This window comes from Sturnus vulgaris, chromosome 7, assembly GCF_052056855.1.
Source record: "Sturnus vulgaris isolate bStuVul1 chromosome 7, bStuVul1.hap1, whole genome shotgun sequence".
Taxonomy (NCBI): domain Eukaryota; kingdom Metazoa; phylum Chordata; class Aves; order Passeriformes; family Sturnidae; genus Sturnus; species Sturnus vulgaris.
This window is the reverse complement of record NC_142249.1, coordinates 7,932,012-7,944,177: the sequence shown is the minus strand read 5'-3', so window position 1 is coordinate 7,944,177 and position 12,166 is coordinate 7,932,012. Positions and strand designations below refer to the sequence as shown.

Here is a 12,166-nt window from a genome sequence, read left to right as displayed (position 1 = left end):
AAAAGCTCAAAGCTCCCATCAGCTATGTGCAGAGAATCATCACTTAAGAAAGGCACAGAAAACTGGATGCTTGTTAATATTCATCCTTTAATGATTTATGAGGCTAAAGAGAATAAACAAGTGACACTTTATATTTTGTTACAGCAGTCTCCTATGCTTGTTTAGTACTGTTAGTGGAGAGCTTGTGTCCAGAAGGGTGTTTGGTGACACCATCAGCTGAATAAGGTCTTTCAGATGTGTCTGTCTGCATTGGTAATGATGAGAATGCTTGCTCTTGTCTCACAAAGGAATCATTTCTTTAAAATATAACCTCCTCCTTCCCAGTCCCTCCACAAATGATTCCATCATCAGAATTCTCATTACAGCCGTCTTTCATCTCTTTAACGTTGGATGAAAATCTCTTTGTCTTCAAGTTCCTTCAATTATTAATGATGCAGTTGTATTCTTTTTGCCAATTGGTGCAGAGAGAACCTTGGAGCAAATGTGTATTAGTTATTCCATTTATTCTCTCCTCTTCGTTCCTTCTGAGGTCTTTCTTAATAGTGCTGTTCTTCTGGTTTCTCACTCATAGATTCTGAATCATTGCATGGGTTTTTTTTCTCAAATATAGGAGCCATTGTACCCCACAGACTAACTTTATTTTTGAAACCTTCTAAAAAGAGGTAGGGAGCCTTCTTGCAAGTGCTGGGAACATCTTTATTTTACAGTCTTTACAGTGTGTCAATAAGTGGTCAGACACCTTTATCTGAACCAGTTGTGCCCTACGGACCAGGTGGAAGTCTGGAGGATGCCAGCCTGTCCAGGCACTGCTCTTGGTGCTCTTTGTATAAAAATAAATAGTTTAACTTTGCTCAGTAGCAGGGATTTTAGTTACCACACACAGATAGATATTTGTTTTTAATAAGCCCAGTGAATTACTCTTTTATTCCTCCTTCCTTGATCTCCCTCACCCACCCCCCCATTGATTTAGAGTGTAATTGTTTTCTTCCTTTATCTTCAAAATTGTATTATCTGAAAGATTTTTGTTACTACTTGGGTTTTCTAAACTGAATTATTTGGAATTCTGAACTTTAGAGAAACCTATCTGAAAACATGTGCTTTACAAAGAAAGATTAGAAGAATGTTTTCCCAAACTCTCCCTTTGCTTATCTGGACTCTCCCCAGTTTGCCAGTATCTGTCTTACTGTGCAAACCCCACATTTTGGCATTTCTCCAGCTGAGACACTAACACCAAGGAAAATGGAATAATTATCCCAGTGTTTTAGGCATAGCATCCCTATTAGGATAAATAAAACTGTAGTTTGTCTTTTTATGCCCACAGTAATCCTTTTCCTGTCAAACTGCTGTGACTGTTTACTCCTGATTTGTCTAGTTATGTGTTTGAGGCAGTGTCTCTCAATATGCTGTTCAGTCCTTTTTTTTTCTTGATTTCCTGCTTTTAGATCTGGGAGCTTCTGTGCAGTATGCTGCAATGATCTTGGTTTTGGAAGATGCTTTCCTGTGCCAAACTCATCCTAATTTGGGGTGAAACCTAAATTTTATAAAAGCAAAATCAGGAGTGGTGAGATGAATTTGTTGACATTTGTTATTGACAAACTGATGTTGCCAGAAGTATTTTTTAAGTTGTGCTCTTGCTCTGTAGGTATTTAGGTACTTGTAAACCACTTGGTTTGTTTTTTACAAAATCTTTGCAAAGATGGCATTTAACTTAATGGTTTATAATTTTCCACAGCTTCAAGACATCTTTCAAGAGAGAGTGTAGTGTTTGGGAATATGTTTGTGAAGATAAAGCAGACTCTTGTCTGATCTGTTCTGAAGTCTGAAATACTCTTCTTGAGTCAGGGAGGATCTACACAACTTTCTAAGCTGCATCGGCCTTGTTTTGAGTGTTTCTTAAGTTGCTCTTTCCTATTCTAACCTGAAGTTCTGCTTCTATTTAAAACAATCATATTCACTATTTGCTCACTGTTGGTCTTGTGAAAATTGAACAGTGTTGAGTATGCTGAGTTGTAGCCTTCTGTGCATCACCTTTGTTATGCCTCTCTGCTGAACCCTGACTTATCCTGTCTGCATTTCAGATCACGTTGATTCTTATTTTGTTGCCTTTTATGTTCCTGGCTAATCATAATTTAGTTTGTTCCTTAGCTCTTCTGATTATATTCCCATAGTTTTGCTTTTCCTGATTTATATGGGATTTGTCACTGATTTCTGTATGATTTTTATTTGAATATTCAGGCTCTTAAAAAGCTTAGCACACTCTTCCTATGTACTTGTAGAGTTTGTTGTTAAAGCTGCTAAACTCTCTGAATTCTGCCTTTCCTTTCTAGTTATGTGTATCTCTAGAGCCTTGCACAGAACATTAGACCCTTTATCTTTTGAGCTGTGCATGCTTCTGTTCCCTGCCAAACTGAATGGAAGTCTTCAAAGAAACTTAGGCAGGATGGTAAAGGAGCCAAGACTGGCAACTCCTTTCTCCATCCTCCCCTCTGCCTTTCCCCCTGTTAAATCTAGATCATATTCTCCTTGGTGCCCTAGAATTGCTGTGGCATCACTTCTCTGATAAACCATCCTTTAATTGTAAAGTACCATCCTTTGAAACCAGTGTAAACCAGGGTCTGGGTGGCTTATAGTAGCAAGATGTTGTGTGCTAGCCACTGAAACAGCAGGAGAAATTTCCTCACTTACTGGCCATACTGCCCTTTGGGCATGTAATCTAAAATGCCATGGATCAAAGTACTACTTCATCTAAAAGAAGGTCATGTCCCTTGAGGTATATGAGATAAGTTCCAAAGTCCTTCATTTATCCTCAAATCCCTTTTGTCTAATGACTTCCATGTTTTCCACCCCATTCTGATAAACTAGATTTGACTATAATCACATTACACTTCCCAAAAATCTTCCTGGTGATGGTGATTGGATGTGACACCTTTCACATTGTACCCTGAGCTCATGGACAGTGTGAGTGCTGTGAAATAGCTACTGCCTTTCACCCTTGGGGCAACTACCTGGTTCAGATGAGAGAAGTAATTTACATGTCCAAACAGCTTAAAAATTATTGTGGACAATACTGTGAGACCAGGGTGAATGAAGGCTATGTTTAAGTTATCTAGTCCAAGTCTCCAGTCATTAAACCCATTTTAGTCTTGATGTGGTAAGTGCCGTGGATTCAGTGGAGCAGTGGCTGACTTAAATGTGTGTAAGCAAAGAGGGAATTGTAATAATTGTGTTAACCACAGGAAGTCTGCTTTTATGATGATAAAAACAAGAATCAATCATAAGTAGCTAATAAATTAGCCTACAGTAACTGCTGTGTTCATTTCACAGTAAATGTGATAGTCAGAATCCATTGAAAAACCATTGCAAAGGGGTGCTCTGCAAAGACAGTATCTGTAAGGTGCAGTGCACACCTCCAGCCCTCCTTACCCTTGTCTGAAATGCTACCTGAGTGTGCATAAATACAAATTCTGATCCAGGTGCAGTGGAGTCAAGGAAGGGCAGGGTTTTAGCAGGGCTTTGTCTTAGAGGTCGGAATGGCTGTGAGCTGTGGTTGGTTTTACTGGAAATCTGCAGTCTGGGAAGGGCAGGTATTGGACAGGCTCAGCCTGGCTGTCCATGTGAAGAGGGGATAAGCTGTTACATCATTCTGGCAGTGCCACATCCGAGCCCATGTGGGTCAGGCTGAGAGCCAGCAGCCTTCTCATAAGGCTGCTTTTGTTGTCTGTCTCTGAGGTGAGCAGAGAGCTGCTTCCCCTCCTCACGGCTCAGCTGCCCGGAGCTCTTCCATGGGTTTCTGCCTGACTGCCTTCCTTACATCAAGTGTTGCTAAGTGAGAAGCTGTTCAAACCAATTGTGCTACATGTTTCTACGTTCCTGCAATTTCTACTGCCTGTCTGGTTGGTTTTGCTGTCGAGGAACAGCAGTTAGCTGAGCTAACCATATTAAAAAAAAATTCTTGAAGGAAAGTATGGACATAAGAGAAAATAATCATCTGGAAGCTTTTAGGAAGGCAGTATTTAGCTGCTAGACAATATATTTCTGAGAAAAGACTGATCTTTAAGTTAAGGAGCAAATACCTTTTCATTGAAAGGGTTAACAGATACCAGCCTGCTTCAGGCAAACCTCTATTTTCAGTACTGAACATATAAGTATTTTCAGTTAATATATATTAACTATATACCAACATCCCATTGACTGAAAAAATTGTTTTCCTAAATATAAATGATATTTGAATTGAAATACTACCCAAACCCTATGATTAGACAAACAGCTAAATCTGTGTATTTTGCATTGCAGTTACTGCTTTGTATGGCTTTAAGACCATGCCAGCTTTGTTTATGTTTTAATTGCCTGTTTTGCAAAATCTGCTTCAACAAATGATTCATTAGTTTAGAATATTTTATTTAAAAATTTAATATAGAATAGTAGCTAAGGCTTCTGTTAAAAATCATGACATGACACTTAATTTAAAAGTGTTAGGCTACCTGATTAAGTGAAGTACAAACTGATATATTTATAAATTCTATTACAGTAGCTGTGGTATTTTACAGTAAGCAAGATTTTGTCTTGACTCATCACCCCACTGGTAGGCCAGGAGAGAGAGCAGGTGAAAACAAGTGGTACAGATTCTTTCTGCAGTATTTTCTTAGTCATAAACCATGTGATGGGATGGAGAAGCAGTTGGTGTTTCTCTTTGATGCACAGCTTGTCACGTGAACACCCATCAGGGCAAGGCTGTGTGTTCACTCATACAGTCTTTGAGCCTCCCACTGTTGACTGCTGTCAGTAGCTTCTGATACTGGGGAAAACACAGGGAATCAACTGGAAATTCAGATGGCCTTCCAGGAGCAGTGCAATCACAAGGCACTTTTAGGCTGTACCAGTTGAGACACATGAGATGTCTTTATAATGTTTCAGGGATTCCCTGAGATGGAGGTTTGCTTCTGCCGTGTCAAAATTTGGCGTGTGATTGCTCACTCATCTCTTTGCTTTTCCTTTGTGGATGGATTTTGAGGTTGGGGTGTTTGTTTTTGCCCAGCTGTCAGTGTCACTAGCACCCCAGACACAGTAGGCTGAACAAGCTGTTCCCCTCACATGCAGTACCCAGGACAGAAGGGATGGTTTATTTTGGGGTAACTATACAAAAGCTTGCATTGCAGCTGTCGCTAGTATCTCTGCCATGTATATATACAAGGTTTATGGACTAAGAAACACATTTAATGAATTTTGCTTTCTTATTTTTTGTTCTCGCTGGTCTCTAAGCTAGAAACGAAGGATTTCCTCAGAAAGCCAAAGAATTTGGTAGCTTCAAAGGGTTTAGTGCAGTATTGGGTGTTCTGAAAAACAGACTTGGGAGTATTTGAAAATCTTACATCTTCCAGCTTGATTTTAGTGACATGCTGGCACAGAGAGAAATAGAAAATCCTTTTCTAGATATTCCACATATCGGTTATTTAGTTGAGGAGAGTCAGCTAGGATTCACAAAAGAGAGATCATGCCTGAAAGTATCTGTCTGACACATTTAAAACAAATAAGCTGAAGTAGGAGAGAGAGAGGCCATAATATATGTCTAGAATTTGAAGACTTGTTTATATAATCATGATGCACAGAACCCCATGTTGTATCAGCTGGTGTGTCAGTGGCTGCAGGAGAGCTGGCCATGATGGTCAGCATGAGGGGATGACTTTGGATGAATACTGGGAAAGTGTAATGTCACCAGTACAGACCTGTTCTACTGGTAGCTTGGGAGGAAGGACACAAAGTCCTGCAAAGATGGTGGGATCTGCCGTGGATACAAAGCTGGTGGCACCCCTAGTGTAAAGGAAATAATGTGATTGCAAGGGCCCTGGGCTGGCTCCATGAGGTGGGCAGATCAGCTCATGCATGCTTGTGCTTTGAGAAGACTGAAAACAAAGCCAGGCTCTGTCTTCCTGCATCCTGAAACCTCCTAACCTGCCTTGAAATCCTTGTTACCCACAGAGGCTGCTAACTCAGCCTGTGCCTTTTCATAACTTCTCCACATCGATCCTCTGTTTTCTCAGTAACCAGAGAGGAAGACAGTGACTCCAGCCTTATTGCCTTCCTCACTACATAGCCCTTCTGAAAGAGCTACTGTGCTAAACTGCATGTGTTTTTCTAGAATAATAAATGCTCTTCTATTTTGTTTTTCCCCTGCCTTGAGAAGGAGAAAAAAATAAAAGCAATTTTTTCCCTCAAATGGATGGTAAAATAGCTAGTCTGACGTTTATTACTACTGCAGGAGATCAGACAATATTTAGAGTCTGGTGAAGCATTTGTTTCCTCTCAAGCACTCCAGAAGGCAGTCATCCCTGTTTCAAGTTCTAACACAATAATGAATAAAAAGAAAATTCCCTGTTCCAGGGCTATTTTTACCAGAGTGGTGCAGTTCCTGTTCAGTAGACCTATGCCTCTTAATCTACATCACTGATGATATTGGAAACTATTTTAGGCATTGCATAAAATGTTCATCCAGTCTTTGCTAAAAAAGTAGCAACCAACCCACAAATCCTTTGTTAAACACTGGTTGCAAGGCTTCAGCAGTGATTTGGGTAGAAAGATCTTAGGCTGAGGTTGTGGAAGCACCTTGCTTTGTTTGGGAATAGAGGTCGTGTGTGACCTTGGGAAAGCCCAAACTGATGATTGTTCTTTCTTCCCCCCACCCCCTCATTATCCTGAAAATGAGGAGAACACTACCATTATCTGTTTAGGGGTTTGGCTCTTCTAATTTATAATGGCAGCTGTCTTCTGTTTTGCCCAGCGTCTTGCACAAAGGGGCCCAGTTTGCAGCTGGACAGTAATGAAATTCATTATTTTGTGTGAATGTGATAATGAAATAAAACCCACCTGAACCAGCAAAATAATTTAGAGTTTAGATCAGGCCTCAGTCACAGTCTCACCACCTCCTTTACTGAGATTGCAAATGTCTTTACTCCTCTTTGAGAAGTACAATACTGAAAATGTAATTTAATAATTTTCAGGATTTTGACTTGTAGACTCCCTTATGTTTGTATTTTCATTGTTTTGGGATGCATTGATTTGATGTGATGAGTTTCCTACTTCTGTGAGTAAGCCATATAAACATGAGGTTAAATATTAGACAGGGCTGTGTTCTCTGTGTTCCAGCATCTGTCTAGATTAGGCTCTTCATCCCTATCTCCTCCTATGCCTTTTGTCCTGTCAGAAGTATTTTTATAGGCATGAAAACACGCATTGCAGGGCAGCCAGAACAAACTTGATGATTAAGATGGTTTTTAGTTGCAGTATCTTAAGATGAAACTATTTGCCATGGGCAGTTTGAGCAGGTTGTGTCTCTGGAAATGCTTGCATGGGCAGGCTGAAGGTGATTTGGGTAGCTGGTTGAAGATTCATCCCTAGGCTCCAGGGCTTCCCATACAGGCTGGCAATGTGTACCCATCCCTTGTGAGCCACGTGAGTTCTGCTAGAACCTCTGAGAGAGATTACAGGACAGCTTTCAGGACTTACTCTTCCACCATCCCAGCTTCACAATGTTTTTGCTGGGACCTCCCAGAGCTCCTGGTTGCTTTGGCTAGTGAAGGGGAGCTGTAGAAGTGAGGGAGAGATCGTAGCAAGGCTGTGAGCGAGCACCAAGTGGTAAATGGTGGAGCTGAGGAAGACGAGGCAGGATTTAGGGTTTCTGTGGTTTCTTCAGAGGATGATCTCTGCAGTGGGAGGTTTGGCAGCAGCAGGCACCCCTTCCCATGAGTCACAGGAGGCTTTTTCAGAGGAAAGGGCTAAGAATTGCGCCAGTGCAACTCTTGCTTGTTTTTTTCCGTTCCTTCCAAAAGGCCTTTTTTGTCACCCTGTGGTACTTGCTCCACTGTCATCCTTGTCCCATGCAGCCTACCTTCCTCCATTTCCTCATCCTCCTCACTGCTGTGGTGGTTAAGAGAGTGGGGAAAAACTGTCAGCTCAGGACAGATGCTTTTTAGTTACTGTGATCTGTTTATAGCAGTGAGGGTGGAATTTCTGTTTGATGCAACGGTTGATGGATGTGTGAAGTCATCCTGTGGTTATGGGGGAAGGCAGAAAGGAATTGATTCCCTTTGCAGCCCTCTACCCCCAGAATTTTGGAAATCAACCTCTGGAAATCAATGGGAAATTTCTTACTCCGTCCTGTAAGCCCCTTGGTCCGCTCAAAGGTAAATGGGGTTTGTTGGACCTGTCCCAAATTTTGTGGTAGGGAGATGTTTCATTTTCCTGTTGAAAGCTTTCTCTGTCAAGTGCTCCGCTGTCACGGGGACTGAGAAACACCAGCTTACTGCTGGAAAGTGAGCCTGGTTGACTTGCATGTCCTGAGTGCAGGGAAATTTCAGCTTGTCTTCAGTCCTTAAGCTGGGCTTATTGGTTACTCCTGACTGACTGCCCCTTTGCTGTGTATGCTGTTTTATTACACATCAAAATGCTTAAAAAAACAGAGCAGTTCATACTTTAATTTTTCTCATATTCTTTCAAAAAATTCATTTATGTTTCTCTAGCCCTTCTTTACTATTTCCCCCCAGCTGAGCTGTTTAGCACCCCAGCTCCTCACAGCACACAGGGTGATTTCTGAATTCACAGGTTACTTTTCCTGCTGAGGTTAATATTGTCCTGAAGAAAATCTTGGAATAAGGAGATGATATCAAAGCAGACACAACAACTGAATTGTGGCAGTAAAACTGAAGTTCTCACTTCACAAAGAACTTGTTTCTGAGCTGAACTGTGCTGTGAGCCCCTGTTATACTCTTATATTGGTCCTGCAAGGTCCTCGCTTGCCCCTACAGTCCTGCAGCACTTCTGCATTTTCCCCGGTTTTATTTCCCCTTGGTGTGAATAAGCAAATGCAAGGCTCAAATAGCACAGTCAAGCTGGTTCCAACACATGAACAGCACTAGACAGAAAAATAAAAGGGGGAGAGCGAAAAGCAGAAAATGCTGAATCCCTCCAGACCTCCTTTTTATCACGTACCATCCATAAACCCTGTTTGGGATTTGGATCAGCATCACGGCAGAACGCGGGCGCGCCGCTGCCTGTGTGCAGTGCAGGCTTGTGTGTGTCTGGCAGCAGCACAAAAGAAACCAGTTGATGATATTCATAGGATTAAAGGCCCGATTCCTGGGGACACACTTGGTTGGATGCAATTAAAATGCCTGTCAGGCATTTGATACCAGCAAGCCCTTGACAAACTGCTTCAGCCGCCGCGAGGTGCAGCATCCTATTGTAAGTGGATGATGGCGGAGCTGGCTGGCTTGTCGTCGTTCTCGAAATTTCTGTGGCCAGTGAACTCCCTCTTCCTCTCCCACTCACCCTCTATTCCTTCTCACCACTGCGGGGACTTCTCCTTATTTGCAGTTTTCCTTTTCCTGACGTACACATGGTAGATACAAGCTGGTGGCTTGCAGACTGCGTCTGTCTGGAGATAGGCAGCGAACCGATGGATAACAACACTCCGGGAGAATGATTATGCAGCAATTTAAGGATAGGCTTTTGTGGTATGGCAGCATATGAGCTGGTAATGATTTTATTTAAAAAATGTCAGCTTTGTTTGCTTGTTGAGAATTTGAGAGAGTTATGCCTTTATGCTGAAGCTTTTTGGATTTTGTCTGCTGTAGATTAAAATCTGTAGCAGTGCACCCTGGATGAATTAAAATGAATAGGTAATAAACTTCTGTGGATTTGTTTATAGATACATTGATGCATGCATAGTGTGTGCTTATATGCAGACACACCTTCATACACAGATGACTGTATGGATATGTTTATGCATTTTTGTCTTTGTATGAGAGAAGAAAAACTTTTCTCATAGCTAAAAACTGTTTTCCAGCAAAAAATAAGTGTTTTCAGGGTTTTTTTTTGCCCCTCCCTTTGTTTTGTATTAGCAGATTCTTCAGTGTATAGTCTCGGACGCAGCGTGCTGATTGGAATCTTCTTGTTCAAAGATCGGAAAGGTAGGATGCCTCTCTTTGAATGTGAGAATGATTGTGGTACAGGGTGTGGGCTGCTCTTTGTTATTTTGTTTTTCCTTTTTGATTTAAACAATAGCAGTTTTTGGGTTTTTTTTTGTTTTTGTCGGCTTTGCAGAGATTTTCAAATTGTTGTGCCAGGCACTGAAGTTATTTTTGATGTGTAAGCCTATGCTCTAGGTAACTAATTAGTCTTTTTGGCTGCAGCTGCCAAAGGGTGAGATACAAACCTGAATGCTTGTCTATTGTCTTGTGTTAGCATAGTGAGGGTGCAAGCTGCCTCCTGTCATACCACATTTGGGGTCATCCTAATACTGATTTTAGCATCAGCAAGGACAGGGTTAAGCTAGCAGGCTTGTTCCAAGCAGGTGAAATCTCTCCCAGGAAAGCAGCTCATGGTTCCAGCAGCCTGTCAGTGCTGGGTGAGCAGCTGTCTGATGGCTTTTTGACATAGCACTGGCACTTCAGAAATTATGGCTGCGTACCAAAAGGAGGAAAACAAGCTGAGTGTTTTTGACAATATCATTGCTAATTCCCAGGAGTAGCAGTTTATGGTCCTCTTCCCCTAGTACCTTTTTTCTGTGGTTACTTTAAGCCCTTGCCCATGTAAAGGGCTTACAGAATAAAATCTCTTGAGTTACTTTGTATTGGACTTCCAGGTGTGTTAGGTAGTTAAGGAATACAGACTTCATTGATTTGCAGTGAGGATTGTGCTCAAGAAAAAAAACCCAACAAAATCTAGGCGGGATTGAAAATCTGCTCCCTTCACCTTGATGGCGAGAGGAGAAGGTACATCCATCTGGAATGAACTTCTCAGGTGCCAGCTCTCACCCAACATCTACCAAAGCAGACTTTATGGTGTTCTTCTCTGTTATGGTGACCTACAGGTGATCATACTTATTAGGTCTGCATTTAGACCTGGAGGGAATGTGTGCAATCACAACATTCATATGTCTTTAGTCTGAAGTTTCAGAGGACATTTTAAAAACCTGAAAAAAACCCCACAGAATTTCTTCTGGAAAGGAGGTTATGGTTCACTCTTTGAGAAAGCCTGGACTCCTGAAATGGCCATTGTGGGTCCCCAGGCAGGCAGGAATCCCAAGGCAGAACCTGGGCACTGGCAAAGGTGTGGGCCACTGCTAACAGCAAAGCATGCCTCAGAAAGGTGGTGAATAATCAATATAATGAAATTAATTTCTAGGACTGGTTGATAGAAACTGTTTCCTGAGGGAAAGCATTGTGAATTTTTCCAGATATCCTCTCTCCTGTTTTCTTACATACAATTCTTGTCTTTGTTCTCCTCTTCTACACATCTTTCCATTCTCTTGACTCTTGTAGTTTTTCTCTCTTCGGCAGAAGCTTTTTACCTAATAGATTTTTCTGGCTGAATAATATTCTTGAAAGGAATTCTTAACTTGTTAGTTTATCTTAGCTGCATTTAATGCTATTTCCTCCTGGTATCAGTTATCAGTAGACTCATTGAAATAGAAAAGCCTGTAGTAAATAGTGTTTAAAATGCTTTAATTTGTGAAAAATGCGTTCAGCTATTTGATTTTAGCTAAGAGCAAGTTCCTTTTCTTCCCTCTACTTTTAAATTCACTTCCATTGTTCAAGGCAACAAGCCAAACTGCGGTCTCATTCTGATTTCATTAGTGATTTGCAAACTCTGTCTCAAGGACTAATATTGCTTGCTGGGCTTGTGTCAGAATCCAAGGTTTTGCTGCAGCATTAGGGAAGGGGAAAGGAAGGATCTCTCCCAAATAGAAATTGTAGCATTGGTAGCAGACAGGTAGAACTGCCTAGTTTTTATAGTATTGGTGGATAAAGAGTCCAGTTTTTTGACATCGTGATCCCTTCAGATCCCAGCAGGTTTTCATCTGCTGTGGAAATGTCTCTTATCTCCTGTGCACAGCATCTTATCACTCCTCTGTGGTATCCTAAAAACAAAGAAAGGGCGTCAGCTGTTGGTGGAGACCGGATTTTTTACTACGTATACAAATACATATACATTTCTTTTACTTCTGTCATTTTGGCCTCCTCCTTTTATCTGGGCTTTTAAGATTCATGTTACAAATCATTCCTTTGGGCTACAAAGAAGAAGATGAGACCTTATACTGGCAGAAATGGAAATTATTTCAAACAATATAATTTTCTTGATGAAGAGGTAAGGGGAATTGAGGCTCTAAGAA

General features: G+C 41.3%; 1 protein-coding gene across 29 annotated transcripts in view; it reads left to right on the top strand.

The window, feature by feature from the left end:
• MAP2 (microtubule associated protein 2) overlaps window positions 1–12,166 on the top strand; it is a 225,034-nt gene that overhangs the window by 85,006 nt on the left and 127,862 nt on the right. For 18 of the 29 annotated variants that reach the window (XM_088167702.1, XM_088167715.1, XM_088167707.1 and 15 more), the window contains one exon: window positions 9,897–9,962. The exons of 1 other annotated variant lie outside the window; for it this stretch is intronic. The gene's annotated coding sequence lies outside the window, so the exon portion shown is untranslated. Of the gene's footprint in view, window positions 1–9,274; window positions 9,672–9,893; window positions 9,963–12,166 lie in introns of those variants that run through there. 10 more of the 29 variants (XM_088167701.1, XM_088167688.1, XM_088167690.1 and 7 more) reach the window with 7 other exon arrangements.